This window comes from Talpa europaea, assembly GCF_964194135.1.
Source record: "Talpa europaea genome assembly, chromosome: 9".
NCBI classification, from domain to species: Eukaryota; Metazoa; Chordata; class Mammalia; order Eulipotyphla; family Talpidae; genus Talpa; species Talpa europaea.
Window position 1 is genome coordinate 97902219 of NC_140076.1, and position 12228 is coordinate 97914446.

General features: G+C 39.3%; 1 protein-coding gene across 4 annotated transcripts in view; it reads left to right on the plus strand.

Moving 5' to 3' along the window:
• Nucleotides 1-5106: 5106 nt before the first annotated feature.
• Nucleotides 5107-12228, plus strand: part of PTBP2 (polypyrimidine tract binding protein 2) — a gene marked incomplete at its 3' end in the record, with an annotated part of 73248 nt that continues 66126 nt past the window's right edge. For 2 of the 4 annotated variants that reach the window (XM_084243258.1, XM_084243259.1), the window contains exon 1: nt 5107-5133. The remainder of the gene's footprint in view (nt 5134-12228) is intronic. The other 2 variants (XM_084243256.1, XM_084243257.1) reach the window with 1 other exon arrangement.

Genomic DNA, 12228 nt, shown 5'->3' on the forward strand with positions numbered 1-12228 from the left:
GGGAAAACAAAGAAAGGAGAAGCAGAATGGACTATGCTGGAGAGCTGAGGAAGTCATGGTGGCAGGTATGGTGTGGTAACATACGTCTGAACATGTGTGATCCTATGCCTTTGAATCAGATACAGTGTTGTAAACCAATGTTACACCAATAAAAAAATAAAATATTTCCATTCTCTTGAAAAGAAACCTGTCCACTTATAGCTATCCCCCATTTTATTCCTGGTCCTACCCAGGCAGAACACTAATCTACATTCTGTCTCTATATATTTGCTCTTTCTAGACATTTTGTAAATGCCTTTGGTGGTTCATAAATTTGTTTTTCTATTTTGAGTTTATATCACTTATTCAAGAATACATCTAATCCTATCACCATCTCCCTTTCTCATAAGAAAGTGCAACCTGAAAAAGTTGCATGATGTCTTTAGGCTTATAAGCAGATGATAAGTGGGGCTGGTAATAAAATCAGAGCTTTATGAATGAGATCCTATTTCTTATTTTTATTGCATCAATATTAGACCTCATTTTGGCATAGCATATACTGAAATTCAGGTTTAATCATTGTTCACATAAGTGTAAATCTCTGCAAAAGGTCAAAACATTTACTATTTGGAAGGGGAAGAACAAATCATTATGCTGAAAAAAGATATGGGTATGAAAATAAAATGGTACAGGCACTTCATTTTTTATTACCTTATTTTGTTAGGAATCCATAAACACTAATATAATCTTGTCATATATTACAAAGATTCACCATCTGCTAATGTTGAGATTAATAATCTACCCCTGGTTAACTCATAAAATCATACAAATTTAGGTTTGGAAGAGGTTTTAGAAATTTATCTATGACATTTTCCCAGATTTATTCCACTAGATGCCAGCCAATCTAATTACTTTGGTGACATGTTTAACCTTTGCGAAAATCCCTATATAGATTTATTTATATGAATATTGTTGGGTGTTAAAATGTAAGAGCCAAATTTGTGATGAATTCCTTCTTAATTGAGTGATAATAGCTAATAAAAATAATAAGGATCATGATAGCAGCCTTTATTAAGTATTTACTCTAGCCCATCACTAAGCTAGGCTCAGGCTTTACATACATTAAGACTTTAGACCTCACAGCCATCTAGGATGAAGAGTATTTTTAATGCCATTTCATTTCAGTAAAGGAAATTTCATTATTTTCAGTAAAAGAAACCTTTTGCTGGAGAAGTTAATGAACAAACCTAATGTTACCCATATGAAAAGTTCCATTTTTAACCCAAACTTTAACCCAAATTTTAAATTGCTTTTGTGAGATACATTATCTATATTTTGTTCTTTAGATTTTTATTTCTTTTTATTTCACTTCATTTATTTCCTCTAATATCTTATGTGTAGTGACTTGTGAATAACCTTAAATCTTTTCTGGAACACAAACTGTTTAAATACATGAGTGCACTGATTATTGTTTGTAGTTTTGTACTTAATTAGGAAGAAAAAAATAAAGAAAAATGTATTTTTGTGAATACTCTAATTTTTCTTGCCACCTAAGGACAGGCTTCCCCTCATGGAACAGTTTGTCTTTGCCAAGATAAAGCAAGAACCAATCAATCAGCATTGATTGAGTCAATGTGGGGAAAACAAAGTTATACTAGAGTTCCTACCCTTTGGGAGCTTACATATTTAATTGTTGAATGAAGATACATGTAGAAAACCACAAATATATGAAAAGTGATTATTAATGGCTGATAATGGGTCCTTTATGCATCATAAACCAATAGTCAAGGGCAAGGCAGGGCAGCTTAGCAAAATGATTTTTTTTAAAGACTTGCTAATCCCTGAAGCAAATCAAGAATATTTAGCATTTGAATGCTTTCAAATGAGTTCTATAACAAATATTTAGGCATATTGCTCCTTAACGCTTTCCCCAACTTAAAAAAAATGCAATTTTATGATTATAGAGAAATTTTAGTGAAATTCTAGTAAGTAAAAGGTTAAGAGACAGCAAGTTCAGAATGGGCAGTAACTGGAAAGATCTAGGGTATATTTTTTTCATTTTGCAGGATGAGATGTGTTTGTATTTGGTTGGAGGTTAAGACAGGAAAGGATAGGATGCTGACAAAGTATTCAGTCACTCAGCCAGTTTTCCAAAACTGTTGCTTTTGCAAATCTTTTCAACCTGTGTAATTAAAAACATTACACGAAAATGTTCAACATGCTATTAGAATTAAAATTGAGACAGGGCCTCCCCGGTAGTGCAGCAGGTTGAGAGCGGTGCTGTAAAGCTCTCTGCAGATTCTGCAGCATGTGTTCAATTCTCAGCTGGCCAGGGAGATACCCACATGGCGCGGCAGACCTCTCCTGTCTCGCCCGCTGCTCCCCTCAGCAATGTGTTTCATCATCTGCCTATTCTGCTCCCCACTCTGTCTCTGGTGAATCCTCTCACCCTCCCGCACTTCTGACTGTACCTAGTGCATGTATAAACAAAACAACCAAACAAACAAATAAAAAAAAAAAGAGTATTTAAAAAAAAAAAAAAAGACTAATCCAGAAAAAGGACTCAGCTTGTGTAGCCAATTTTAATGGTTGTTTCTCTACCCAATAAAGCCTCCCATTCCCCTTTCACCCTCCCAAATACTAGATTCTCACTATTGGTAGCATTTTTAGACCCAATTCTTTAACACATCATTCAATCTGTGTCCCCTCCCCCCCCCCCCAGGGTGTCAGGGTGTGAATATTTCCTGTGGGAGCCTGGAATCATCAAATTGAGGTGAGAATATCTTTCCACACTTGGCCTGAACTTCAAGTGTCTGGAAACAGAAGCCTGAATCAGTCTGCCGAAATCCACGAGCTCTGTATAGTGTTTTTCCTAAGTCGTGTTTTCCAGTGGGGTAGAAAGTTTCTTTAAAAGGCTGTAAAGAGTCTGCAAATAAAAGATGACACAGAAGGAAAAAGCTAGCGGAGACTTTCTTCTTGGTCTTTCCAGGTCCCAGGGAAGTCAAAACGGGACTTTCCAAGGGGAGGCGACCTGGGGACAGTCCCCTGCAGTCCAGGACCGCGCCTGAGGAAGCGATTTGGGGGTGTCTCCCCCCCCATACCCCCCGCCCGGGGAGGATAACGGGGACGTCTTAGAGGCGCGCACAAAAGGAACCCGCACGCCGAGTTCCGTCGCGGCAGGCCCGGGCCCGCAGGACGCGCAGAGGCGGGCGGAGGGCCCCGGGCGCGCAGCGGCGCGGAGGCGGCCAGGGCGGCGGCGCCCACTCCCCCTCGTCCCCGCGCCCCGCCGCTGGCTTCCCGCGGCCGGGCGCCGGCGCGCTCGGCTCTTTCCGCCGCCGCCGCTGCCGCGCGCTGCCCCGTGCGCTCCCGCACCTTCGGCAATTTCCGTCGGGCCCTGGCCGCCATTTTCTCGCCGCTTGTGTGTCTCGCTGGCTGCGTGGCTCGGTTCTTGTGAGCGAAGCTTTGTCCGGTTCGGCAATGGACGGGTAAGTAACGGGGCCGCGAGGAGGTGTGTGTGAGGGGAGTCGGACCCTCCTCGGGCCGGGCTCCGGGTCGGGCAGAACCCCTCCGGCGGCCCCTCCCAGGGCTGGGCTGCCGTTACCCAACCCCCGCCCCATCGCACACACCCCTCCCTTTGCCTTCCCCGGCGGGCTCTGGCGAGAAAACGGGCAGAAAGCGGGCGGGGAGGCTTTGGGGGGGATGGCGGGGCCTTCAACCCCAGAGTGGCAGCGGGCACTCCTCGGCGGCGGGGGATGGGGTGGGCACCCCAGAACGTCTCGCCCGTCCCTGCCCCCCTCTGAGGAGCCATTTCGATCCGTAAACGGGGACCCGAACCCTGTGGTGGCGGCGCCCGTGGGAGCGAGTGTGGTGGCCGGAGAGAGGCCTGCGTGCGGGGTCCTGCGGGGGATGAGAGCGCACCCCGCCACCCCGGACCTCCCCGACCTCGGCCGGCTGGCCGTGCCCTGACGGGGGGGAGATGGGGGTGGTGGGAGCTCGGGGGGGGGGGGGGAAGGGGGAGCCGCTGGGGAAGGGGGGGCGGGGAGGCGTGCGGCGGCGGGAGGAGGGGAGGGCAGATGTCATACTCCTTTGTTTTCACTTGAGTCTGGGAGTGGGGGCGGGAGGCAGGAAAATGCCTTTTTGTGGGGCCTACGAACAGTCGGGGCTTGGCGAAAGGGCCCAGACATTGAATCATCGAGAAAACGGAGCGTTTGTGGCCGACAGCAGAGACATGGGCCGAGGCCAGCAGCCGTGGCAGGACGAAGACCCAGGGAGTCAGCCCAGGGCCCTCTCGTTCGCTACTTGGAGCGGTTTCTGGACAAATGGAAACAACTGCGGAGCCCCGACACCGAGCTGCATAGTTGAGAGCCAGGTGGAGACGGTGTGCTGAGTGAGCCAGGGCCTTGGGCAGTGATGTGGACGTGGGGCTCTCGGGTGCTTAACACCCCACATCTGCAGAGACTTAATAGCAATGAGTTATTGTTAGGAAGGAGGTTTCCTGGGGGGTGAAGCTAGAACTGTATTCAGCTCATTGAGGGGTAGAAAAACAGTATTTGAAAAGTACTTTTTTTTTTTTTTGAAGAATCAGTGACAAGTATTTGAAGAGTCAGAAGTAAATTATTAGTTGAAGTGTTTGGAGTTCCACGTTCCTGAAAGCTAGTACATAAAGATCCCTTAAAAGTTAACAGAATCACAAACTTAAAGCATCCTAGAGGGTAACTCGGGACTGTGTTTTCCAGATGAAACTAATTGCAGAGTAGTTTAGTATTTCCCCCAGATCAACATGGAAGTAGGTGGAAAACTTAAGAAATTCCTGTTCCGTATTGTATGAAGATGGCCAATGAATTAACTTTAAAATTATTCATTTCCGTGTACTCGCTTTGTGGAAATACCCTATAGTGTTTGGGATTGGGTTCTTCTTTGCTATTTAAGTGGTGTTAAAATACCATAAATTCAGTGACTTGTTTTTATGTTTGGAAGTCCTTTCTAGAACACAAAGTTGGTAATATTACAAAGTGTTGCCATCATGTTTTCTATCTATATGAGTGGCGTTTGTTTCAATGATAAACTACCCTAAAAAGGTTGAGTTAAACAATAACAGGTTGAAACTTTTTTTTTCTTTACAGAATTGTCACTGAGGTTGCAGTTGGCGTGAAGGTAGGAAAAGTTTGAAACTAATGCAAAAAGTGTTAATGTTGAATCTATTCCTATTAAATACAAATTGTCACTTAAGTTTTTTAAAATTGAGCTAACATTGGTTTACAACACTCTACATGGTTGGGATAACTTTTGGAAACCATAATATAGATAACAGAATCCATGGATAAGGTGTTTCATTTAAGTCTGAAAGTTGGATTATATAGTTTAAAATCAACATAGACACCCATGAGCTTTCTAGAACTGCAGTCTGTCAGAATAATCTCTAAAGAGCAATGTGAATGGTGTTCAAGGAATTAAAAGTGCTTTCAGACAGAGCTCCTTGTGACTATAAAATGCTAACCCAATTTTTTGAGGTGAAATTATGTTTTAAATGAACAGATAAGTGACTTGACCTAAATCATAAAATTTTATTAATCTAAGATTTTTTTTGTTGTTACTCTTGTTCAGTGAAGACAAATAGTTTTGTCAATATTAAGTCACAATAGAAGTCTGCTATCCTGATCCTTAAAATGAGGAGAAACTTGTTTAGGCAATTAACTTCAAATTGGAGTCACAAGTTAAGAGCTGGTTTTCTATTAAAGGAAGTTAGGCCTCATGGTAGAGACTAGGCTCCTCACTTTTTGGTCAGGAAAACTACTCCTTTAAGCCTTCTAATGCTTGCGTAGGCCTTTGATTTCTTTGAGTCCTTTAATGTCATTCTGTGTTACAATTTTTGTTTGAGAGCCTACCTCCCCTACTAGGGCTTGGTTTTTGTCTTACATGTTTTAAATTTTCCAAGTCTGTCACATCTTCCAAGCCTACTACTCAAGTACTTGTCAGATGCAGTGTATTTCTTCCTGTTAAATGTGAGTAGTCTTGAGAGGCTTTATGTGCTTAGTCCAGTGATGCTGATTATTCAGACTATTTTTTGGAATTCTTAAAATTTCATCTGTAGCTGTGGTATCTTCTAGAATATTTTGAGATATGTTTTCTTGCTGATTTTCTGCACTCTGTTCTGTAGTGAGCTAGATATTTGTCCTTTTTTTTTTTAAGATTTATTATTATTTATACAAGCAGTGGGTACAGTCAGAAGTGTGAGAGGGTGAGAGGATTCACCAGAGCCAGAGTGGGGAACAGAACAGGCAGACTGACGAAATAAACTGCTGAGGGGAGCATCGGGTGTTGGCAGGAGAGGTCTCTTGCGCCATGTGGGACCCTCGCCTGCGGCCGGCCGGGGATTGAACCAGCGCTGCAGAGGCTGCGGGGAGCATCGCAGCCCAGCCCTTAACTGCCTGCGCCACCAGGGGAGGCCCAGGACATACTTATTTTTAATTAACAATGGTGTTAAGTTGAGGTAGTTGTAGGATTTGACATTAGGAATGGTGTAACAGTGCAAGATTTGATATTGTAGTTGCCATCCAAACAGTAGCATCTGGAAGTTAATTTATTTGTGAAGTATGATATGAGTCTGAGTTGTCCACTATCTTTGGATAAGGAGAAAAGGAACTCTGACAAGACCTAAAATGAGTAGGCAGAGAGTAATGAGGATACATGGGATGGGATGTACAAATAAGGTTTATTGTTTATACCAGTTCTCTGTATTAATAGTTTGAGGACGAAAAATTAGAATATATAATAAAAAATTGCTAACCATTTTTGACATGTTATTTAATATAAAAATTTGGAAAAAGTCGTTACATAATTTTCTATGATTGTGATCGAGAATTTTTGCGTTGGTGTCAGACCTAAGTATAAATAATTAACCCTTCTTTTAAAAAAAACTGTATTTTTAATAATAGCAGTACAAGTGCCTAGTTTAAAAAAATTCAAAATGGAAAGTTTTCCTGCCCAATTCCTAGTCTGTCTTCTTTGACAAAGGTAATGGTGTAAAATTATTCTGGTGTATTTTCCCCTGAAATTATTAATTACATATTATGCCACATATAAATATTCTTGTTTATTTACACAAAAGGATTTCGATTGTATTACTGGTTTATATTTTACCTTTACACAAAACAGTTTTATTGAGATAAAGTGCAGTAAATTGTAAATTTAAGCTATACTGATGTCTTGACGTCTATGCATCTATAAAACCATCACCACAATTAAGGTAATGAACATCCATCATCCCCAAAAGTATTATTTTGAACCTTTTGCAATCCCTCCCTGGGGTTACAAAAATGGTGTGGACCTGGGTCTACTTTTCTTTGTCCACTGATCGGCTTTCTGTACTATAGATTAGTTTCAGTTTTTCAGAATTTTAAATAAATATAATCATGGCCATAATATGACTTCTACCTTTTTTGTCTTACTGCACTCATATAATTATTTTGATATTCAGCCATGTTGTAGCAATAGTTTGTCCCTTCTTACTGCTTAGTAATATTATGTGGTATGGATATACAACAGTTTGTTTATCCATTCAACTCCTTATGGCTATTTGGGTTGTTTTCAGTTTTGGGCTACTATAAATAAAGATGCAATGAACATAATTTGTTTTAAAAGATGTATGCGTACAAGAGCTGGGGTGTAGGTCAGGGACGGGGAATGAGAGGATTCACCACAGACAGAGTGGGGAGGCAGAACAGGCAGATCTACTGAAATACACTGCTGAGGGGAGCAGCGGGCAAGACAGGAAAGGTCTGCTGTGCCCTGTGGGTTAGCTCCCCGCTCCAGGGATCAAACTCATGCTGCAGTGGCTGCAGAGAGCTTGATAGCACTGAGACTTAACCCCGGCGCCACCAGAGAGGCCTGCAGTGAACATTCTTACACAAGTTTTTGTGTGAACATACATCTCTCAGGGATATATCCATGGTTGAATTAGCTGATCATATAGGCATGGGTTTAACTTTTTAAAAAAAAAAAAATTTATATACTACACTGTTCTTATGTTTTGTACAATGCATGCTTTCTCCTTTCAATTGTAGTACCCTCAAAATTCCCATCACCAATTCATGGCATGACTTTAACTTTTAAGGAAATTGCAAGCTGTTTTCTAAAGTGGTTGTACCATTTTATATTGCTACCCATAGAGTATGAGATTTCACATCCTTTCTAATACTTTTTTAAAAATAAGATTTATGCAAGAACTGGGGTGTAGGCCAGAGGTGTGTATGTGGGGGGTGGGGGAGTGGGAGGATTCACCAGAGACAGAATGGGGAGCAGAACAGGCGGATTGACTGAAAGGCACTGCTGAAGGGAGCAGCGGGCAAGACAGGACAGGTTTGCTGCGCCATGTGGGCTAGCTCCCTGCCTGGGGAGCCTCTCAGGCCTCAGTGGCTGTGGCTAGCTTCACAGTGCTGAGATTTAACCCCTTGAACCACCAGGGAGACCCCCTCCTTTCTACTACTACTTATTGTCTCTTTGCGAACAGACATTTTAGTGGGTATGACGTTGTGCTCTTGTAGTTTTAATTTAAAGTCTATGATGTAGAATTATTTTCTGATACTTTTGCCACCAGTCTTTGGTGAAGTACATTTAAATCTTTCACCTACTTTTTAAGTGGGGTGGTTTCCTTTATCAAATATATGGTTTGTAAATATTTTCTGCCACTTTTCATTCTCTCAACAGTATCTTTGAAGAGCAGCAGTTTTTAAGCCTTAAGAACTTAAGTTTACAAGTTTTTTTCTTTTTATGTGTCATACTTTTGGTGCCTTGTATGCCATCTTTGCTCTGTCTTCTAAAAGTGGTTTTACCGGTTTGGGTTTTAGATTTAATTCTGTGTTCCATTTTGAGTTAATTCTTTGAATATGATACAGAATTACGAATCAACATTTTTTGGTTTTGGAAATGAACAGCCACTTTCTCTAGCACCATCTGTTGAAAAAAACCAACCTTTTCTCCATTGAATTGGCTTTGTATCTTTGTCAGAAGTCAGTTATTTCTCTATGTACAATCCTGTTTTTGAACTATATTTACTTTACTCACCTATTTTTGTCTTTTCTAGATGCCAAAAACACAGTTATATTAATTAAAACTTTATATTAAGTCTTGAAATCAGGTACTTATGGCGCTCCAACTTTGTTCTTTTTCGAATTTGTTTGTTGCTTTATATTTTCATATAAGTCTCTACAAAAAAAAGTTTGTTGGAATTTTATTGGAATCCATTTGAATCTATAGTGCAGTTAAAGGAAATTGACATTTTAATAATGTTGAGTTTTTTCACTCGTGAATATAATTTCTGTTCTCTCCACAATGTTTTTATTTTTTATTGTACATTTTATATTTTTCTGATTAAATTTATGCTTACTTCATGTTTTATGGGGCTATTATAAAGGTTACTTAAAAAATTGAGTTTCCAGTTGGTAGTGTATAGGAATACATACTATTTTTTGTATATTGCTTTTGTATTCTGCACCTTTGCCAAACTCACTAGCTTTAATAGCTTTTTTGTAGAAAGCACTATATTTTGTATATAGACTACTTCTTTTCCTATCTGGATGCCATTTTTTTTTCCTGTGACAGACTAGTACAACGTGCATAGAAGTGATGAGAGCAGGCATCTTCACTTTGGTCCTAATATTAGGCTAAACATCCTAGATGATGCTATTTCTTTTCTTTTTTGCTATTATTTCTTTCTTAAATGTTTGGTGCAATTCACAGTAAAATATATGGGTCTTACTTAAGAATATTTATTTTTGCGTAGAAGAACTAGGATACAGGCCAGAGGTAGGGGGGTGAGAGGATTCACCAGAGACAGAGTGGGGAGCAGAACAGGCAGCTTGACTGAAATACACTTCCTAGGGGAGCAGCGGGTGAGTCAGGAAAGGTCTGCTGCGCCATGTGGGTAGCTCCCTGGTCGGGATTGAACTTGTGCTGCAGTGGCTGCAGAGGCTGCAGACAGCTTCATAGGTTGTGTCTTAACCCCTGCTCCACCAGGGAGGCCCTTTTTTTTAAAGTGGGAAAGTTTTAAACTGTGTGTTCACTTCATTTAAATACAGGACTATTCAGGTTAACTAAGTTGCATGAACTTTGCTAATTTGCCTTCCATAGAATTACTCCATTTTGTACAACTTGCTGAATTTATTTGCGTGGAGTTGTTAATGAATACTGCCTTTGTATAATTTTGATATCTGTAGAATCTGTCATCTCTTATACCTGGTATTGATCATTTGTATCTTTTTTTTCCCTTTGTCATTCTGACTAGAAGTTTACTGATTTTACTAATATTCCCAGGAAATGAGCTTTTGCTTTCATAGAGGGTTTTTTGGTGCCTTTTTATTGATTTTTGCTGCTTTAATTTTCTATTTTAAATTCAGTTTGCTCTTTTCTACTTCTGTAGCATCAAATCTGATAGCATTGATACATACATACACATCTGATACATACCTTTCTTAATAAATAGGTTTAGTACTATATATTTTCATGGTATCTCATTTTGACATGTATACCTATTTTCATCCAGTTCAGAATATATTCAATACTTCTTATTTCTTTGACACTGCGATTATTTACAATATGTTATTAAACTCCCAAGTATTTGGCGTTTTCTGTATATATCTTTCTGCTATTTATTTCTAAATATCATTTTGACTAGAGACCATGTTTTATGAGTTGAATCTTTGTAAATATGTTGATTTGTTTTATTGTTTAAATATTATATATCCTATTAATTTTGTGTGTACCTTACAGTGATGTATATTGCTTTTGTGAGGGGTTGTACTGTAAATGTTAGTTCGGTCATGTTTATTGTTTTTTTTTCAAGTGATCTGTTCATCCTGATATTATTGTGTCACTTATGTTTAAATGTTTAGGAATACTGATTCCTCTTAATGCATTAACCCTTTGGAAATAATGACTCTTTTAATCCACCTTTTCTAATACTAATTCATCCATTTCAGCTTTCCTTTTAAGAGTTTACGTGGTATACCTTTTTCCTTGTACTTTCAACTTATTCTTATTTAGATTTAAAGAGTGTTTTTTTATAGCTTAATACAAAGTTGGGACTTGATTTTTAAATCTAATCTCAAACTCTGGTTGTTGAAACTGTACACATGGCGGTTATTACTAACAAGTTCAATTTTGAACTACTGCTTTGCTGTTTGTTTTCTGTGTGTCCGCTTGTGTTCTTTATTCCCCTCTCTTTTGGATTTCTTTTTTAAATTCCATTTTATTTTATTGGCTGATAATTTATAGCTCTTTGTTATGATGGTGGCTGTTTTAGATTGTATAGCATACAACTCTTAACTCATCAGTCTTTCCTCAAAGAGTATTTCACATTGTGAATATATTCAAAGAGGAGAAAACATTTCTCTTAGCTTTTGTGTTGTTAAATTTTATTCCTACATGTTAGTAATCTTACATTATATTTCTGGGTTTAAACCGTTATCTATGTTAAAGATTTAAACAATAAGAAAAATAACTCCATTTGCTGTAACATTGATGCCACTATTCTGTGGTGCTCTGACATACAAGCTCTAGTTAATTTGGTCTTTTTGGATTCTTTGCTTTTTTTGGACTCCAGGCCTTGATCTCCTACCGAGCAGTGCCATGCATGGCCTGGACTTTACTATTAAAAGTAATATGCTGAGACAGTCATGGACTTAACCTCATTTGTACTCTAATGGACTATTGACCATCATTGTGGCCAGTGGTTTTGAAAACCAGTGTTTGATGATTTTGTGATTATTTTGTTATTTCAACAGTGCAAAACTTGTCTGTGTTCCACCATCTTGATTGAAAATAGATGTCCACTCCTCTAAAAAAAGATTGTATAGTATGGTCTCTGCAGCTGTAGATCTACTGTATTCTTTATTGTGTGAATCCGCTACAGTGTAGTTGCTTCACAGGCCACACAGTTTACTTCCTACATTGACGGACATTTGGTTTGATTCTAATTTGTTATTAAAAAGCATGAAAATATTGAAAGTTAATGTACTAAAAGAAATAGTACTAAAAAGTTTATGAAATTAATTTGTTTTCCACCACTGTGTATGAGTGCCTGTTTTTTCACATCTTATAAAATGTAGACTATTAGCTAATTTAAGACTGAAAAATGGGTTTTGCAATTAATTTTAAATGTGTGAGATTTTAAAAATACCACTTTATATTTCTTTTCCTGTCGACTACCTCTTTGTATGTGTGACCTATTTTGATGATTTCTATCTTGTTTGT